The 17,079-nt window shown below is 37.9% G+C and overlaps 1 protein-coding gene across 13 annotated transcripts in view; it reads right to left on the bottom strand.

The window, feature by feature from the left end:
* Window positions 1–17,079, bottom strand: part of PTK2 (protein tyrosine kinase 2) — a 226,338-nt gene that overhangs the window by 141,235 nt on the left and 68,024 nt on the right. The window contains exon 4 of one of the 13 annotated variants that reach the window (XM_076329028.1): window positions 12,994–13,043. The exons of the other annotated variants lie outside the window; for them this stretch is intronic. The gene's annotated coding sequence lies outside the window, so the exon portion shown is untranslated. The remainder of the gene's footprint in view (window positions 1–12,993; window positions 13,044–17,079) is intronic. 13 annotated transcript variants of the gene reach the window in all.

Below are 17,079 nucleotides of genomic sequence, written 5' to 3'. Positions count from 1 at the left end.
TCATATAAACCTTGACTTGAAAGCTGAAGCAGGTATAAAAATCTCCCCTGTGGCAGACTAATACCAAGACGACATGACCGTACGTGCTCCCAACTGCAGGGCTCCTCTCCTGTAAGGTTAAAATAGCCATCATGAAACTCCCAATGTCCGCAGGGTGGGCAGTTTCATTAGGACAATTTGCATAGACGAAGCCCTTCAATAGTGCAACTGCTAGGAATGAAATGGCGGTTTTCAGGCTCAGACGTGCGCCACTTTTAATCCTTCTGCATTATGTTCTGCCTCTTTCAGAACAACCTACTCTACCTCAAAGGCATTATTAAAAACGCTAAGCTTTATTTCAAGCTTACGCACACAAATGGCAGCAAATTTTCCTGCAAACCAAAGCGAGATGAGTAATTTTTTAGTAAAGGAGAACTAAAAGAAAACATGCTTTAATATTAATTTGCATATAATTTTAACATACATATTCACCAGATTTTATCTGGCAGAAAAAGAGCAGGGAGAAAAGCTACAGGAAAATGTAGAAACAAGCATTTAGAAGATGTCTGACCACAGACTTAATACAGACAATCTGCATCTCTTGGGAGCAGCAAACAAGAGCAATGAAAGACATCAGTTCTTACACACAGGAGTGCTCTTAGGCAGCGTAATTTCGGGCAAAACATTATTACAAATTTTTCATATTCATCACATTGAAAGGAACGTGTGGAATCAAACATTGGACTGCCCATACGAGGTACAGGCTATTGTCAGTTTTCACAAGGTTTTACAGGTCAGAAGTTTCTAAAGGTATAACAACCTCCTACGCAAAATTAGAAAAGCAGTTTTCCTTCGAAATTTGATCCTCTTTGGGTTCGTTACAACTTCTTTACAAAATCCCAATGTTTACTTTATAAGGTACCAAAAGAGCAATAAATTTGATAGCTCAAGTTATAGAAACACATGCTGTATCTCTGGTTATGGACCTATTAACATTCCCACTACTACCAGGCCTTGGGTTTGAGTTTATAATGTGACTGTAAAACTCTGCCCCAGGACAAAACTTTGTAAAACATGCTGCTCTTGATGCAAGGGTAGTTAGACAACTTTTTTTTTTTTTTTTTTTTTTTTTTTTTACACAAGATCTGCTTGGTTTTTTTAAGATACAAAGAAAGTCAAGATTACAACACTAGGATGCTTACTTGGGTTCTTCTAAATTAAAAACAGATTGGTTTGTAATCCTGCCATTACAGATCTCAGTTTAAAACAGCAGCTTTAGTCCTCTTGGTATTAAACAGACAAGTAGTATGCTATTATGGAGCAGAAACAAGCTACAGCCAACTAAAAGAGGGTAGATTCAGGCTAGATATAAGGAAGAAATTTTTTATGATAAAGATGGCAAGACACTGGAACAGGTTGCCCAGAGAAGTTTTAGATGGCCCATCACCAGAAGTGTTCAAGGTCAGGTTGGACAGGACTTCAAGCAACCTGATCTAGTGAAAGATGTCCCTGAAGACTAATGGTCTAAAATCAAGTCTACTCAAACTTGTTTGTGCACGAAGTTGCATGCCAGCTATCCCTTTGAGCTTCCGAGAGCAAAGACTATTGGTCTCCAAATGCTCACACTTTACAAAAAAAACACATTTCTCAGTACTGTAAAGACTTATTCTAAGCTTTGGGGAGCAGAGTAAGCCAAACCTGGCCTGCTGATATTTAGCGGCTCTGCTAAGATATTACAGTTGTTACCAAACCATGACGCGTGTTATCATTCAGATGATTTGCTCTACCTGTGGAGGAGTACCTGAGGTTTAGAAAAATATATGGGAGACAGTTAAATGAGATTAGAAGAGAAAGCTTTTCAAAAAAACCCAAACCAAAAATCGAACAACACAGCACTTCACAGCTTCTCAAGTAAATTACAAGAAAGCACTGTTGGCCTTTTTCATGCTCCTTTCTGTCTTTATAGAATTTGGTTTTGAATATCTGTCATTTTCATTACTTAGGTAGCAGTTACCTAAGGTAACTAATATACTACTACTAGGTAGTAGTATATTAGGAATATATAATAAAAGTTGATTTATTTTCTCAAAAACACACAAAATAATGAGATAACTAATTGAATCCTTCTAGAATTCTGTTTGCAAGTCATTTGCTGCTTAACGTGACTCCTGCTGACACATCTTATGAGCACTGCATATTCCCCATATTTGTTAACTACCTCAGAAACAAAGTCAGTATTATGACTTTTAGTGGTACAAACAATCAAAGTTCAAAGACATATTTCACTACCAGCTCCAAGTACTTAGAAACTAAATCACTTCCACTAATGAGTCAAAAAATCATAAATCAATTAACTAGAAATTGATTAGTAAACTGATAGAAAAGTTAAAGTAGTCTTATAAGGGAAATCTTTTCAATGTAAATAATGTCTTCAACATTAGCAATTTGATAATATATTAAAAAAAAACCAAGCACAAAACTGTTCCTCATACTGGCATTGGCAGATGGCCAACAACAGTGTTACTGAGTCCATGTGACAAGGAACCAAGCTGTAATTATTCACACTGTGACTTTCCTGACTTTGTAGGTATGATGAAGTTTTAAAGTGTTGTCTAACCTCCATATTCTGATCCCTATCTCAGGATTGAAGGCATTGACATCTATGAAAAAATGTCCCTTCTAGGTTGCAATTCCACAAAGTAACTTGGTCCATCTCAATTCAAACCTATAAAAAATTCTATATAAATCTACTTAAAAATATAAGACTCTATTAAAAATACAATAAAAATTCAGAGTTCATGTCTTTCTCTGGTCCTGGTGTAAAAATTCTACAAGACTTAAAATACTTTAAAATATTGACGTTATTGAAAGAAATAAAAGCTTTCAGGTTACGTGCATCCTCAATAAACAATACGGCTTTATTAGAGTGACTGGCTAGAAAGCAGCTTTGCAGAGAAGGACCTGGAGGACTTGGTGGACAGCAAGCCAACCATGAGCCAGCAACGTGCCCTTACAGCAAAAGAAGGCCACCAGCCTCCTGGGCTGTGTTAGGCAGAGCACTGCCAGCAGGTCGAGGGAAGTGATCCTTCCCTTTACTCAGCACTGGTGAGGGACATCGGGAGCGCTGGGCCCAGTGCTGGGCTTCCTAATGCAAGAGAGACATGGACATAATGGAGAGAGTCCAACAAAGGGCCACAAAGAAAATTCAGGGACTTGAGCATCTGTCACATGAGGAGAGGCTGAGAGAGCTGGGACAGTTTGGCCTGCAGAAGGGAAGGCTCAGGGGAATCTTACAAATGTGTATAAGTATCTGTCGGGGAGGAGTGAAGATGGAGCCAGACTCTTCCCAGCGGTGCCCTGTGAGGACACAAGGCAGTGGGCACAAAGTGACAAACAGGAATTCCCATTTAAATATAAGAGAAAGCTTTTGCACTACATGGGTGGGCGAACACTGCAACAGGTTGCCCATAGAGGTTGTGGAATCTCCATCCATAGAGATATTCAAAACACAATTGGACATGACCCTGACCAACCTGCTGTAGCTGACTCTGCTCTGAGCAAGGGGGTTGGACAAAACTATCTCCACAGGTCCCTTCCAACCTCAGCGATTTTGTGATTTGGTGATTAATAATTTCTTCCACATTCTAAATTCCTTAGAATTATCCATAATGCATCTCGCATCAAACAGTAAACATCTCATGAATGTCAAGCTCAATCAATTTTTACAGTTTGTATTAAATCCTACTGTAACTCACCTTGCAAATATTAATTTGTCTATCTCAACCTCACAGAAAGTAAGGATGTTAAGTACAATTTTAGCTATGTTCCCCATGACAAAACTTGTACTTTCAGGAGTCTGTGTTAAGAGTCAGCACATTGCTGACTTTTGGTATGCCATCTCCTGATACACACACACACACACAATCTTTATCATAAAATCCAGTCCCAATGCTTGGTGTTGGACATAAAGCGCATGTCTCGCTAAAATCCTTCTTAGCAGCACTTAAGACATGTTTCTTCTAAGAAAACAGTCACAGTGTATTCAACTACATGTTGATGATCATGTGGCATAGCTGCACACTTGGGAGTGTCCAGTTACAGCAACAGTCCCATTCCCAGAAGACCAGACAGAATGGAATGGTGGAAAAAGCAAAGTGGTGAAAGCAGCAGCCCCAGAACACATACATGCCACAGGAAAGAAGCAGCAAGCACGCTAGGTGTGCAACAACTTTTTTTTTTTTTTGCTTTTACATGATGTTAACATCTTGTTACATATTTAAGGATGAAGATTTAAGGACGAAACTTGGAGAAAACCATTAGGTTTGTGATTTCAAATTAGGGACAAACATAGAAAGAGAGGAGAAAGGGTATTTTTTTCTTATTAATATCACTTTTGCCTTCAGAAACAGTCAATAATTTCAGCTAATTCTGTAAGTCACACTGAAAATTCTCTATTTCCTACCGAGTTTATTTTTCTTGTTCTCATTCTTTCAGCTAATACCGATGTTCAAAAGCAAAAAAAAAAAAAGCAGTAATCCTTTGTTCCACCTTTGACAACTTTCAGCTATACTCACTCTTCTTGGTAATACTTGCTACAGCTACATCCAAGAATGCATTTATTTCTCTTGCTGCCTCCTCTCTGATCCCCTCCCTGGTCACTGCTCTCTCCCCTCTCCTCCAGATATAGATATATTTTTAAGTACATTAATTGCAGTCAAAAGCATTTATGAAGGCCCCCAGGTCAAAGTATAAAGCGGCCTGGCCAGCCACATTAAAACAATTTAAAAAATGAGTTGTTAATATCTATTTTAGTCTAAATTGACACACCAAATATTTCACTGTATCGATATGAAATGGAAGAATGGTCTGGTACCAGCAATTCCTCTGAACACCTTTTTTCCCCTGGAGAATATTGGCTAAACAGTTACTAACTTTATGTCTCAATACAGTTCAAAGCAGAAACGTATAGCTTTTCTTTCTTTGCAGAATTAAGTATTTTAGAAATATACTAGAAAATCAACATGAGAAGGTAATAGAGACCAAAGTCAAAACAAGTTTAGCAATGCAAGTTGCCAACACAGGAAAATTTATTTCAATTATACCCATGTTTTAGGAGATTAAACATTCAGGGGAGTGTGAAGGAAGAATTCAGAGAGAGCGTGAACCACAAAGCAATACGGGGCTCTGAGCAACCTGATCTAGTTGAAGATGTCCCTGCTCGTCACAGGGGGGTTGGACTAGATGACCTTTAAAGGTCCCTTCCAACCCAAACCATTCTATGATTCTATGACAACCTTCGGCCTGTTAAACAGAAAGCAAGCATATCCCAGAAAAAAAAAAACAATCAATAAATATACATATCGCCTAACTAATTGAAACGAGCATATTCCATGTACAGCTGCTACTGATGCAGGCTGTTTTAAGGACTTTTAAGTCACTAAGTGCTACAGAAGCAGTAGCCTTTTACTGTAGTAGCACTGCACCTTGGGATGAAAAGATAGGGAAAAGTTTCAAAGAATACTGACAACCGGCTGAACTATTTGTACTGTCAAGCAGCAATTCAAATTTACCAAGATGTCTTGCACTCTGTCCATCCTGCGACATTCAAAATGGTACCCATCCCTCTCACTAAGAATCCCACAGCATTAAGTCCTGACATACCTTAAACACTCAGTTTAACCCAATTTTATCGTAACATTGCATAATCTGCGCCACTGGCAATTCCCTTTGGAGTTGGCACCAATTTCTGTTTTTAATATTAAAAAATTCAATAATGAGGAAACATCAGTTGTGTTGGGAATACAAGAAAATCAATGTCTGTATATGCTTTAATTAGAAATGCTATCCAGCTAGATACTTACTTCATTTCTCAATAGCACTCTGAACCTTCACTGTGGTCCCCTGGTACCACTGAAATCCAAGTAAACACTAATCTCCCCTTGCATCTTCTGTTGCTGATCTTTTGAATTTCTCTAGCAAGTTGTAGAAAACTATAGTGATGCAGTTTTCTTAAAGATGTCACCACAGAAGTGAGCAAGTAAAAATTTCGTATTTCTAAAAAAAGGTTAAAATTCTATTCTGAAGTTGTACCACTGGTTGGCAGCAGCCCTACCTATGAACATCAAAACAAGAGGGTGAAGTAAGCTGTACAAATTCAAGTAATTTTTTAATACCACTTACTGAAATATTGCTCTATGGAGGCCCTACATAGCACAAGGTCTTCTTCTAAACAGGTTTAGAAGTAAATAGAAGCACTGAGTGTATACTGTCTTTCTACAATACAAAAAGAAAAAAAATAAATTAGAATTGGTGATATAGCAAGTGTGCTCCTCAGAAATTAAGAACTAGAAATGTCTGAACTAGAGGCAGTTACGGAAAGTAAGCTGTGATAGTGCATAGCCAGAATACCTTAACACATTTGGGTTTGGCTACCATTTGACTTTAAACCTGTCTTTCCTAGTTTTACATTACTGAATGATTATATCATCCCAGCCCTGTATTTCAAAACGTTAAACTTTACAGGCTTTTAAATTTTGATCTTTTTAATACAGTTTTAACTGTGTTTGTGTTATCCCTGTTTTTCATGAAAACCAGAAGCACACATCAGAGAAAAGACACTTAAGTGCTCAAGAGGAACAGAGCTTGACAACAGCCACTGTTGTGACTGCATGACAACAGCCCATTACAAAAATCAATGACCTGTAAAAAGTTTTACTTAAGCCTGTTCTGGCTCAAGTGTTTTCCAAAGCCAGTAATTACAGCCTCTGGTATACAGGTAGAAAGGAAGAACAAAGTGATTCTTATTCAAGTGACTGAATGGAAGTTCAATGTAGGCTGACCATAATAATTCTCCTAATTACAAGCTTTTTGAGACGATGCTTCTGTGTATCTCCACACACATACAAAACAAACAAACAAAAAAATCAGTTATTTTCATAGCTGCGGTTGTTGGAACTGGGCATGTAACATGTGTCTCCCTGCATCCTCACATAAGATCCTGAAGAGCAGTGTAAGTTGCGATATTCCCTTGGATCCCCCTAGGAATCAAAGCTTTTGGCTCCTCAAGAGCTCAAGACTCTATGCTGTGTTTGAGGACCTGAACACCAGCCGCATCACTCTTTAGCTAGACATTTGTTTCTCCTAAAGCCTCCATCTACTGCACCCAAAGACAGAAGAGTAAGCAGAATTAGCTTAATTAGTCAAAGAACAGAGGCAATAACTTCTCAAATTTGGCATTTGATTTAACAGTCAAGTCAAAGGCATAATGCCTGATAAGAAATCAGTTGGTGGCCTCCAGGATTCATGTACTGACATGATCATGAAACAGGCACAAGTCCAAGCCTCTACTATGGTGACTAAAAAGTCTCAGTACTCTGGTGAAGTCAAGCTAGGAGCAGACAGATATACACTATCTTGTATATATTACTTGATATGTATTCAAGATTTTTGTTATTAAAAACCCCAACTTGATATAGCCTTAAAAAGGCAATTTAAAACAATCCACTCAAAACAGTACATCAGGGCCCTCTCCAGACTTCTGGAGTCAATACCAATGATTCCATATTGCTTTGTGGCAGAATAAGATTTATGGATTCTCTACCAGTGCTTTCATCCTAGGTGGATCCTCTTGACATGCTGTGTAAGGTTGAATCTAAACCCAGGACCTCTGCCCTTTCACTCACTATCTCACTGCAGCTGGAATTCTCCCTTGGACATAGTCCCTGTCCCCACGCTCTCCCCACAAAACTAGGGACTTCTGTCCTGTGCATTGCACATCTACCGGGAGGGGCATTCACTGTCTTTGTTCTTTTTAATACTGATGAAGTTTATGCTACTGACTTTTGTGAGTTTTTCCAGTGAATGCTCCATTAAGTCTTTGAAAAGAACCATCAACACTGAAAAGCTCTGAAGACCGGTATCATCCAAGAAAACACCCTTGGCCCTCACCAAAGGCAGTTTTCAGCCTTTTACCTCCAATCTACTAACACAGGGCTACTGAACCTTCCTTGAGTTTAGATTAATTAGAGAAAAGCAGCATGTTTAATATACTAGAGGTTCTGAGGGTCAGCATTTGCATCGCACTGAGAAATAAGGAATTCACAATTTTAAGGGAAAGCTGTCACTTGGGTAACCTGGTAAGGATATAAAGTGGGTTCAGAAAGGGTATTTTCCCTCAACATTCAGCAAATGGGGACAAGACAGAAAAATGCTTACCAAACAACTGATTTTAGAAAAAATATTTGTTTTTTTCTTCTATAACCATCTCCAATATGCATGTCAGATCAGGCAAAGATTTAGCTTTGCATGAGACACAAGCCATCAAAACGGTTAAGACTTCAGAGTCAAACCGTAACAGCTGCAATTAGAACATTCTATTTCCAACTGAGTCACCATTTCCTTAAGTTTTTAAACAAGGGAAAAAAGCCATTCTTAAACTAGGTATCAACCACCTGAAATACATTTACCTTAGGTCTTCCTTCAAAGTTCTCTGAAAGAGAAACCTTTAAAGGATAAGATATTGGTCTGTGGTAGAAAAATTAATTGGAACCCGGAAGAGCTGCGTTCAATTCCCTACAGCAAGGCAAGTTCTGTTACAATTAAGCTTCATCATTTCTGTCACTTCAAATTATGCAAGAAATCATGCAGGAACATCTCTAGAACACTCAATCATGGTATGTGTGGCACTGTTTTCCTTTCCGCTCCGCCCTCCCATGATAGGGGTTATCCTGGGTCAAAACTATATCATGCTTTTTTTCAATGCACGGGCAATAAATACAACACAGTTTTTGCCATAACAAGCTTCAGCCTCTTCCATTAAAGTAATTGTGGTATTTCATCTAGCCCATCTCATCCCACCTGAACAAATCCAGCTATTTATTAGTTACTGACAGTTATCTAATTTCAAACAACTTGGAATGGGGTCAGAAATATAAGGCAATTAAATTGCTGCAAATTTTGAAAAAAAAAAAATCAGTAGTAAAATTTAGTCTTCACACATTCTTTGACAGCCCATCAGCTAGCTAATGAGCACAATCATAATGACAGATCTATCAGCACTCACTTAGGTCCAAAATGACCAGCGTGTGCTGTCCCTCATCATGCGAGGGTATCAAAGGACACATGGGATGACTGCTGTAACATCTTCATGGTCAAGAAGGTAGGGAAAGCCTGAAGAAATCAAGTAAGCAGGTTTCACTACCTCCACAAGAATTTATTGCATCTTTTTATAATATACTTGATCATGGGTAGGCATTAAGAAGACTCAAAGATGAAACTGTTACTTTATAGTGCATTTTTATTCCATTCAATTATTTCTCTGGAAACAATAAATCAATTCCCCACCACATCACAGTGATGAAATATGCAATTTGTGTACAACAACCTGACCATTTGCAGAAACAGCAGGAGGTAATAAATTAAGTTGGTGTTACACAAACAAGACACCTCCGTAAGCCAACCATACACACTGAGCTATCAATCCAAACTTCCTTCAGTCCCTATTAGAACATACAGAAATATTCGTTTGGGGGGCTACTTAAACATGTGCAGTTTTTTTAAATGCTGAGCTGTACTTGGCCTGAAACACAATCTCTTACAAGAGGATCCAGTAATTAAAACGCCTTTGTACATGAGCTTCAGGAAGCAAAGCTTTTATTTGCAATCTGTGCTCTTAATATGTTTAAATTTATTTTCAAATAAGTAGTTCATAGTGGCTATAGAGAAAATAGGAAAACAATCTCTTTCAACAATGAGTGTGTGCGCTTTAATATGTACGGAAAAACATACATTTCTGCATAAAACCAGAATATTGTTGTGATGATACATCCTCCACGCTACAAACAATTCATTTTTTTCCATGCAGCAGTATTTCACAGGTTAGAGGTACCTACTGTCACTCAAACCTCCTATGCAAACTGGTACAGTAGCTAGCTTCAGGAGAAATGACACAAAGGGATAAAATATTATTAAGTATTCCAACCGAAGAATACAGTATTTCATCGCATTATTAATTTTAGCCTGAAATTGGGTCTTTGGGATCTTTGTAACTTGGAAGAGGTTCTGTCAGTGCTTACTAAAGGCAAGGGGTGGGTGTCTAGTATCTTCAGCATCATACAATCCCTTGCCAGCAGAAAACTATGGATTAAGTTTATTCTATTTTAACCCCAAGGTGCAGCAGAGCAGAAAAGCCAATGGAATTTCCACCACATCTTGAGTACTGTCCAGAAAGTCCAGAGAAATGCAACAAAAATGATTAAGGGGCAGAGCAGCAGCCATGCGAGGGGAACCTAAAAAAGCTGGGACTCCAGCCGAGAACTTGATCAATATTTACAAAATCCATGATGATGGATAAACTGAACCCTAAACTAATCCCCTCATTAATTTCAGTCAAAAGATCTTTTCTAAACAGGAGATAGCAGACAGCACACTGTGGAGGCAGATGGTAGCAGCAAATTCAGAAAGGTATGGACAAAACAGGCACATGACTGGGTATTAAAAGATTCTCTAAAAATCTCTAATGCAGTGGATGCTGAAGAAACACAAGGATGGACTGCAGACAACAGCCATGCTCACGTGGTCTCCTGAAAGTCACAAATAGGAGATGCTGTCAAAGAGAGTGGACCACTGATGTGATACAGTTTTTTACATTAAGAACATCCATAAAAGCTTAACCTTTCGCTTCTACTGTTAAAGCTGAAATATGACCCTTAGTGCTTCCAGAAAGTTCAGATGAAAATACAGATATACCACCTTTGTGAGCTTTCTCATACCTTATGTTTTATAGACTACATTTATCAAGTCAATAGTTGCTAGTGCAAGATGATGATTTCCAGGCTTGGAAAAGACTGACATCAAGTCAGAAAACTAAGAGATGTCAAATAACATTTTGACGATTTTCTTGTGTAGAACAAATCAGAAAATTAAACAGTCCTAGAAAAAAGCACATCTGTGAATGCATCAGAAAAGTCTACATTGTATATTCTGATCCTTATAAGGGTTCATATAAGTATGTCTAAAAAAAAAAACCAAAATTAAAGATGGCCCACCACTCATGCAATATTTTCAGAGGTTTTTTTCAGAAGTGTTAAATATTTTCTTGCACAGTTCAAGTTCTCATGTATAGTTTAATGTTCAAATATCATTAAAGTAATTTAAGTCTGGTTTCTCAGACCTGCCTCTGTAAGAAGCTATAGAATTGATACATGATTATTTCTGAAGAATCTATTTATACAGAGGTTTGAGTTAATTTTTCAAAGGGAAGTAAGTTGCCACCACAGGCTGCTGAACCAACTTAATATAACCAATTTGTCCTTGCTGCTGCCAAAGCTGCAGACCTTGCTACCCCTTCCCTCCCTGCCAAGTGTTTCCTCATCCACTCTTCCTGACTGTGCAGCCCTTGCTTCCCTTCTGTGGCCTCCTGCTGCTTCTTAATAAGTAAAAGCAGCTCAAAAACTGTTTAAGACAGAAGAAATCAATCCAGGCTTCTTTCTTCTGTTTTTGGTGGGGGTTTGGTTTTGTTTTGTTTGGGTTTTTTTTGGGAGGAGGACATTTAAATGAGGTGAAGTGGCTCAGAAAAGCTCTAAAAAGCTCTGGAGCCAGCACAAAGTAAACAGCAAAAGCACATGGCCAGTAGTAGGGAGGAGGCGGCTTCCCATTTTTGGCAGCTGCAAACTGGTATGTCAGCTCACTGCTCTTCTTGGACTACATCTTGGGGGGGGGGGGGGGGGGGGGAATATAAATACATCAATGGGAGATAGAAACCATCTTCCTCTGCACTCACAAAAGGGTTGGAGAAATGATTGAGTTTTGTTTTGGTGAAATTGCTTCTTCCAGTACAGCTGCACGAATAATTTGCAGTCCAAATCTGACAGCTCTGAGCCTCCAACACTAAAACATTAAATAGCATTTACTGATTTTCAATACCTGGGCAAGGGGGGAACAGAGCACTGGGAGGAGAGGAAGAACTCTTCTACTGTAATGATTGAAGAAGGCAAAGATAATTTGGTTAAAATACCAATATTAAAAATTCGAGTGTCGTTTTCAACTTCAACCTTACTTTTTTCCTCTTCCTTTAAAGCCATTTATCAACTATTAGCTGCTACACAGATAAGTTTCACAAACTAAACAGGCAGATTTGAAAAAGAGACCAAGAATCTTTAACAGTAAGATATTGAAATGGCACAGAGAAATATCCAGAAAGTATCAGAGTGGACAGAAGGGGGGGGGGGGGGGGGGTGGGGGGGTGTCAAGACAGAGTAGGGAGGCGCTGCTGAGAAAAACAAGTAACACCTTCAAGGCAGAGTGACTGAACTTTTATGGTGTTCAGCAGCAGGTTCAAAAACCGGAGTCCAGCTTCCTCTTTGAAATGACACTCGCCTTCCAGTGCCTCACCTACCTCACCACACAGGCACCTTGCTGACCTACAAAGCTCCTATGTACAGCTCCTTAATAATAAAGATGAACAGTTCTTTAAGTTACTGACAGTCATATATAATCCCTGCTCCCTACCCTGCATACTAAATAAAAAAAGAACAGAAACTGCAGAGGACTTATTTGTTACATCGTAATTATGAAAAATAAAGTTTTTACATTAATGGCTTTGCTGAACTCAAAAGTTTTGCTTCTATAACAGATGTAAAAAGATTGTATATAATAGACTAATATAAGACATCAGACATACATTAATTGCTTATCATTAATTTAAGATTATTCTTATACTTCCTAACAGCGGAGCAACAGAAGCAATTTATCTTGTAGCAATTTCCCAGTTTTAAATGTTTGTAAACAATTATGGCTGCTATACCATGCAGTGTTCTTCTGAGATACAACTATCTTCCTAAAAATAAAAATAATCAATCTGATTATATGCTTTACAACATGCAACTTTAATGGTACTACAAGATGTATGCAAAGGAAGGACAAGGTACAGAAGTTATACTTGTGAAGTGTACGAGAACTTTATCTCTCTAGAAACTTTTACTATTATAATTATTAACATTTGAGGCATCTCCTGACCTTGGGTTCAGATTAGATAGTGCATGAGCTGAAGCCCTTGAAGGCACAGTCTGAAAGGGAAAAAAAAAAAAAAGAGTCTAATTACCTAGTTTACTCAAAACAATTATAGTTTCCCTTTGTTTAGGAGCAGAGTGTTTACTAACAGATTAGACAGTAGTTCTGGTACTAGAGCAGGTTTTATCACTTGATACATTCTTACCAATGAAACCCTTAATTCCTTAATTCCAATAATTTGGACACGAGCAGAAGTTGATGAAATTCCTGGGGAACAGGACAGACAAGTAAAGCTTGTTTGCATCTGATACAAGGCAGGCTGTGATGAGCACCTGTAATTTGCACCAAAATCAACAAAGCATCTGATAGTTAATTATCATGGCACCATCTACAGATCTTCAGCCAGGGATCAGAACCTAAAGAGGTGGTACAAGCACCACATTACCTGTTAAAAGCAAGTTTTTGGCCAGAGACCATTTGAAGACATGATAGAACAAGAAACTACAATGAAGCGTAAAGGAAAAAGGTTAATTTGAAATATGCCTGGCACAGCCAATGGCAGCCTAAGCATACATAACCTCTAATTATTTGACATTTACAAAATATTGGGAAAGTATGGTTTAAAGATGCTCAGCATTTGTCTGAAACACAATTCCATTACATTTCAATCAGCCGCAGAATATTTCACTGAGCAAATGAAGTGAGTTTCATAGATAACAGGCATTCAAAGACGAAAAACTAATTTAAAATGCAGCTATATTCTTCTGTTAAAGACAACGCCACTCAGAAGAATGATGGACACCAAAAAGAGGCGATCAGAGAAGCAAAGAGCAAGCAGCAGAGCTTGTCAGGCTTTGTGAACATTTTTGTTCCATCTGGACAACGAGGAACTGTCCTTGTGGGACACAGCGTACATACTGCTCTGCTGCCAGGCTTCGGTAGATGTAGTGCCAACATTCCTTCTACGCAACCATAAAATTTGAGACATTAAGAGTTAATGAGATTTGCTCCAAAGAAATAAGCTGCAGATTATTTTCACACTCCAGAAGGAAATTAGTTTACCCATTTTAAAGAGTGAATAGAAGAATGTTTCGCTAATATAACTGGGAATACAGCACAGCATACTTGATGAGACATTGTGATTTACTCTACCCCTTCAGGTAAAAAAAAAAAAAAACAACAACCAAAAAGACAACAACAAAAAACCCAAACCCCTAAAACACCCCCAAGCCATGTAGTCTTACAGTAAGTGAAAGATATTTAGAAAGTTTTAAGAGCAAATTCTGTTTCATGAACGTACAACACTAACTCCTCATTTAAGATGTCAGTTAATAAACAGACTTAAAAGATCCCTGTTCCACTCTTCTTGTGAAAAATATATTTTTCACAGCAAGAACCTGTGCTGCATAGACTGTTTTGCTGCTATACTTCATAGCAAAAGCGAGATACACACAAGAAGGGTGTTGGGTGTAAGAAAAAACCCTTCAGAAACAGATACTGGCCTGTTTCTTCACTGCAAAAGTGGCAGCACAGCCTTCCCCTATTTACTCACTTATTTTAACTATCCCCTACCAAGCTCTTGCTAAAGATCAGAAAGCTGCATTCCTTTCAAGATTTCTTCACTGAGGTTTCTGTGGTCAACTCGAACTGTGGGAGACTTTCCTCATCCCCAACCTGAGATCGATATTTTTTAAACTAGACAATTGAAGAGTCTTCATTTTTTTTAATTAATCAAAAGAAACTTGCAGATCAAACATTTCAGAGACGAAGACAACTGATGCCAAAACTACACAAAAACTAGTTTCAGTTTCTCTTTACTTCACATTTATGATGCACTAGGTTATTTGTTAAAAACATCACTTACCCATCTTTCCTTGCACATACCAATTCAGTTATTTTAACAGTATTTAAAAGTGAGGACTTGAGAAAACCTTTTTAAAAAAAAAAAAAAAACCAAAACCAAAAACCCAAAAAAACAAAAACAAAAAACCCCAAACAAACAACAAAAAAACCCCAAGAACAAAAACCAAAAACAAAAAACTACTGCACTGGTGTGTCTGCCTTCAACTGTTTCATTTTCTGTCACCTGCAAAATACTTCACATAAAAAAAAAATTTGAAGTTAGAGTTGTGGCTTTTATCAACCAGATAAGTGTCCAGAAAAAAGACCAAATATTTTATTCCTCATTTTCCAGATGCAAGACATACTTTTACAACTGGATTTGTTCTGCTAGAATTTAATTTAAAAAGATTATATGTCGCTGCACAGCATGTATTCCATTTTAAACTTACAGATTTACCTCGTTGCTTTATTTTGCTTTGAGGCATTTAACAAAGGTATATACAAATACAAGGTATTTACAAAGAAATTATTTTGGAAAGAGTTTGTCAGTTCTTCCAGGACAACTTGCAGGAGAGGCTTAAATTCCTTGTTTGTTTTAATGCAACAAAATTAAGATTAGAGACAGATATAACAAATTACTTTAGAAATATTCCTAAGAACATCATGTTTTGACAGAAAACTATGAACTTATAAATCAAGTTGTTATAACATTTATATAATCTACTCTTACATGCTAAACAAAACAGTTCACAGCGATAGAACAAACAGCATCTCTGTGGCCTGAAAGGAGTGAGAAGGCAGGTAGTAATCAAAGCCAGAAATAATAGTCCATCTGAAAATCCAGTGCCAAATTACACTGTACCACCAATGTCAAAGAAAACATATGCCATCATTAACAAATCAACAACCTAAAGTGCTCAGCATCCACCCTTCTTCAGCGTGGCCTTAATTTTGCAAATCAATGGCCATACCTATGGATTTCCAGGAGAACAGCGGATTTGAACATAACAAGTATATTCCTGTTCAGGTGATAAGCACTGAAATATGGACGTGCACACAGATAAGGAAGGAGGAAGCATTCAACACCTGAAAGGACCTGGCCCTACAAACCCGTAAAAAACTGCACAGTTGGTCACAAAGGACACATTTTATGAGCAACTTTATTGCATTACAGTAGGTTGATTGTCCTTGCAAGAACAGAAGGGTAATAGCTTACAGCTCATCTACTGCCTGCTCCGAGAAGTATTTTTCCCATTGGAGGAAAGGAACAAGACAGTATTTTTTTTTTTCCATTTCCAACAGAACTTGAGCAATATTAATAATCTGAATGTAGACTGGATATAAAGAGCAAGAAGTCTAATAAAAAGAAGGAAAAATATTGCCTCCAAGAATTTTATGGCAGTAAGTTACAAGAAGTTATAGATGAACTCCTACTTCATATGATTATTCCTGGGCTGAAGCATCACATATGCCACGGAGACAGAAACAAAACTAAAATTCACGATAATTGTCACATCCTCTGTCCAGGTACCATCCACACTAGCGAAAGGGAATGGCTCCCACTCCCCCAAACATAGTGTTATTCAAAAGAACTGAATTTTACTCAACTTCTTGTTTATGTTCCTATCACTGAGCAGTACTGACTGGCTTAAGGCATCAGTGACTGATTCTTTAAAAAAGCATTAAAATAAATCATTACAGCATATCAACAGCTTGTGTAGATCCACAAACACGCACTACAGGCAAGCACACTTAACAGACAAGTAAACCTATTTTAAGCTGAGGTTTGGTTGTCTACCTCCAGTCTGCCCTCTTGTTTTTATATCTCCAAATACAGTATGCTCATACTGAACTTCTCTGAATTGCCTAGTATCATACTGAAGAAAGACAGAAGAGATGCGAGTGCCAGTTTCAAAGCTGGCTTAATTTCTCATTTTCCTGAAGATGCACAAGCCATCACAGCTACACAAGTGAGTACAGTAACTTGAGATACTTGAATGTAAAAATCCTGAAGCTAATATTTTGGGCACCTCTGTACTCATAAATACGTACCCAAGTGTGATCCCATCTTATAACCAGTTTCAAATATGTAGTTTCCAATATGAGGGGTTTTCCCCCTTTTTGATGAATTTTACTTGTTCCTGAAATTCTTAAGCCCAAACCCTCCCACCCTGGTTTATTTTACTTTGACTTGACTGTGATTTTAATATAAAAAAACAAATTGGAGATAAACCTAGATTAAACAGTAGC

The sequence above is a fragment of the Aptenodytes patagonicus genome, chromosome 2 (assembly GCF_965638725.1).
Source record: "Aptenodytes patagonicus chromosome 2, bAptPat1.pri.cur, whole genome shotgun sequence".
NCBI classification, from domain to species: Eukaryota; Metazoa; Chordata; class Aves; order Sphenisciformes; family Spheniscidae; genus Aptenodytes; species Aptenodytes patagonicus.
The sequence above is the reverse complement of the archived record's forward strand: the minus strand, read 5'-3'. Positions and strand labels throughout refer to the sequence as shown.